Here is a 4,047-nt window from a genome sequence, read left to right as displayed (position 1 = left end):
TAAAGAATAGCAAGAGGTTTTATTTTGAATGGTGCCTAGCACATAGTAGGCACACAATATTTGCTGACTGACTAAATGAAAAAGAGGTCATGTGGTATCATTTTTGCTGACACCTGACAAATGAGAAAGAGCTACTCAAGCAAGGAGTGGCCACTCCAGGTAGAGTGAACAGCAGATGCAAAGGCCCTGTGGTGGGAAGAGCTTGGTGTGACAGAGGAACTGAAGGGAGGCCAGTGAGGCTGGGCACAGCAAGTGAGGTAGGGAGCAGCATGTGGTGAGGTCTAGAGAGGCAGGCAGGGGTCAGAGCCCTGGAGGCCACCAGGCAGAGGGAAGCCAATGAGAGGAACAGCACGGTGATACAAGCTGTTTGCCCGCTCCTCCCATTGGTAGGCAGAATCTATTGCCCTTCCCCTAGAATCTGGCCCTTGATCTATTTTGATGAAAAGAATGTAGCAGAAGTGATGCTGTAATTTCCACAGCTGGGCCTTCAGAGATTGGCAGGTTCCACATTCCCCTCTTTGAATGCCCATTATTGACACCCAGCTGCCCAGCCTCAAGAAGCCCACAGCTAATGGAGAGATGTATGGAGAACTGAGGATTTCCAGGCAACAATGCCAGCTGAGCTTCCAACTGCCAGCGAGGTTGAACCTCAGAAGACCCCAGCCCAGTGAACACCATGTGGAGCAGAAGAACCATCCAGCTGAGCCCAGTCAACCCACAGACCCTTGAAAGACAAATGGCTGTTGTTTAAAGCCACTAAGTTTTGGGGTGGTTTGTTGCACAGCAACAGGTAACTGAAATAGCAAGAACAGACTGAAGGAGGCAAAAGCAGATGCAGAGACAGGCTTCAAACACAGGACTCAGTAACTCGAAGACCCTGCCCCTATCCACCTTGCAATGTAACACCAAAGTCTCTCTGATTGCTGGTGCCTTGGTTTAACTCACCTACCTGCCAGTCTGAGAGCCCGTTCTCCTGCCAGCTCTTACTCCGGTCAGCCATCTCCTGGTCCTGATCCTTCCCTGGGATTTGGAGGCTAAAGACTCTCTCCTTGCTCACTTTATGGCTTTCAGGTAAGTCACTTCACTTCTCTGTGCCCTGCACAGCTGAGGTCTACTAGGCCAGAGGGGGCATGAGGATTCCTGTCCAGCTTGCCTCCACTGCCCTGCATGCCTCTTTGGTCCTGGCCCCAGAGTCAGTGCTGGCCTGCGGGGAGAGTTTCCTCCCTCCCACCAGACCTAGGGAGCAGGCCGCCGCCCCGCTACCTCTCCCCTGCACTCAGACGTGACTCACTGACCTTTACGAGCCTGAGACTTGATGGGCCTGGTGTTTTATTAACCTAATAAAAAGGCAGCCGATTCAGGGGCTTAACATTTCTGGAGAGAGGAAGGCTCTGTCCCCCGGGCATCGGGAGGAAGAAATACTGTCTTGGGCTGAGCTCCCCAGCACCGTTCTCTGGGACTTCTTACAGGGAGGCAAAGAGCAATTCATTGTATTCCCCATCAAACAGCAGCAGCAAGCCACAAAGCTTAATTTAATTTTGTAATCAGTGGAAGCGCAGGCAGAGGAAGACTGCTCACTGTTTTTTCCACTTTGCTTTTTAATAGGATATCTGACAGCACACATAATACAGTGGCTTTATGCAGTAAAGGACGTGCATGCACATGCACACACACATACGCATGGCAAGGCAGCTGCAGGGGAGTGGAAAGAATCTGGGATTTGGAGGCTAAAGACCCTCTTCCTTGCTCACTTTATGGCTTTTAGGTGAGTCACTCCACTTCTCTGTGCCTCTTTAGCTATCAAGGGTATTTTCGGATTTAGTGAAAATAGTAGCTAATATTTATTGTGGGCTTAATACAAGTGCCAGCAAATGTGCAAAGTGTCTCATTGAATCTTCATAACAAGCCTACAAGGTAGTTACTGTTATTATGTCATTGGTAGAGGAGATATCAAAGGCACAGAATGGTTAGGTAACTTGCCCAAGGACACACAGCTAGTAAGTGGCAGAGCTGCATATCAAGAGGGCTTGCAGTTGCAAGCAACAGAGGCTGTTTAAGCAGAAGAGATGGTCATTGAGAGGGTGCTGAGTGGCCAGAGAGCCCATCTTGAGGCTGAGCTTCCAAAACCACAGCACAGAACAGGCCTGGTGAGGAAGCCACCTCCACTGGGAACTTGCCTTTTGTGCAGCTGCTCTCGGCTCCAGCACTGATGCAACTTATGCCCCGGGAATTCCACCTCGTACCCCTGCCAGAGCCAGCAGGCTCTACTGCCCTGCTCCATAGCGGAATGCATTCCATGGGCGCCTCCTTCCAAAGAGAGTCCTGACAGGTGGGCGGCCTGGCTGGTGGAGCCCAAGTCATCTCTAGCAGCCTGGCTGCCAAGGGGGCGGGGACAGCGAGAGTTCTGGGTTCTCTCTTGGGGACACAGAGTGCATGGGCCCAAAACATGTCCAAACCTAGGAGGGTGTCAGAAGGTGCATGCAGCCAAAAGCAAAGCCAATGTCCTCTCCCCACTGGGATTCACACCAGGCAGTCTGACCTAGAGCCTGCTTGCCCGGATCAGACGAGATGATGGTGTGGAAGAGCTCTGTCCAATACAAAGGCCTTTTGGGGGCTGGGGGTGCTTTACCCCCCAATGTGGTGGGAGCTAAGAGACTCAAGTGAGCCGTCAATAAGTCACCCGAGTCTTACCAAATGGAGTGACTTGCATTCAGATTGCCATCAAATCCAGTAAGACTGGGCTCAGTTGGTTAACAGTTAGTGATAACATGGACAGGACTGGGAGGGAAACCCTTTTAGCACCAGCCACAAAGATGTCTGTGTCCTAAAAGCCTTGTCCCTTGATGGGCCCCACCCCTGGCCTGCCACCAATCACACTAAACTACTCACCACCTCCTGTTCTTTTGCACCTCATTGTCTTGCCGCCTGATTTTCCCCTGCCCAGAACACCTCTCCTTTCTCTCGTGCATTTTCAAAATAAAAATAAGAATAGTATATGTGTATACATACATATGCATTTTAATATATATGCTTCCTATACATACATATATACTTTTAAATTTTTTCCTATAGTCTTCTCTAAATGTTTTATATATGTGAACTCATATAATCCTTGTGACAATCTTATCACCATTTCACAGGTAAGGAAGTCCAGAAACAGAGAGGTTGAGTAACTTGCTTGATGATGCACAGCCAATAAACGGAAGTGCCGGGCTTTGAAGCCAGTTGCCCTGGCTCCAGAAGCCATGCTTGCCACCACCATGCTATACAGCCCCTCAAACATCACCCCCTCTGGAAGACTTTCCAAAAGGGATTCATGCGAAGTCCAACCTTCCTGCCTCTGGGATCCCACGGGGCCCAGTCTCCCCTGCTGTTCCAGTGGGATCATGCGCTTTCAATGATCCGCTTGCAGGCTCTGCCTCCCCACTAGACTATGGGACTGACTGAGCGTGTGTCATCTGCCACTTAATCTCTGAGACCCCAGTGCCTCACCCAGCCTGAAACATATAGACGCTCAAGGCTTGATGAATGAATGAGTTTGTTGAGTAAATGCATAGCGTAAAAACAAATTGTGGCAAGAAGGCTTAAATTATTGAGGGGAAACATTGTTTCAAGATGCTCTTGTTTCCTAACCCCCCTGACATCTGGACACTCACCCTCTGGGGTGGGAGGAGACTGCAGAAGTACTTGCCAGGTGACATTGCTGGCCTGGCTTTGTAGAGCAGGTGCCCGTAATAGCAATCACGTGGTGGTTCTTTCAAACCGTTGGGTAATTGGGAACTTTTCATTAATTAAGCCTAGTGAACCTCCTTATTGACAACGAAGGAAGGAAAAAAGGAGCGAAGAAATGATATTAGCCTTTTTAAAGAGCTTACTTTGACGTGTTTCTTTTTTTTAAAGTAGTGTTTTCCCAGATATCATCTATGGACCAGTAGCATCGGATGTGTGCTACTGTGGAGTTGAAACAAAACTGTGGAGTTTTGTTTTAACTGCAGATTCGTGAGTTCCTTGCCATGGAAGTTTGGTTTAGTTGGACTAAGGTGGGGC

General features: G+C 49.2%; 1 long non-coding RNA gene across 1 annotated transcript; it reads left to right on the top strand.

Moving 5' to 3' along the window:
* The first annotated feature begins 476 nt into the window (after positions 1 to 476).
* On the top strand, positions 477 to 3,823 carry LOC123634732. Its single transcript, XR_006733999.1, has 3 exons — positions 477 to 1,071; positions 1,606 to 1,765; positions 3,141 to 3,823. It is a non-coding gene; the product is annotated as an uncharacterized LOC123634732 (long non-coding RNA).
* The last annotated feature ends 224 nt before the right edge of the window (positions 3,824 to 4,047 follow it).

The sequence above is a fragment of the Lemur catta genome, chromosome 3 (assembly GCF_020740605.2).
Source record: "Lemur catta isolate mLemCat1 chromosome 3, mLemCat1.pri, whole genome shotgun sequence".
NCBI lineage: Eukaryota > Metazoa > Chordata > Mammalia > Primates > Lemuridae > Lemur > Lemur catta.
The sequence above is the reverse complement of the archived record's forward strand: the minus strand, read 5'-3'. Positions and strand labels throughout refer to the sequence as shown.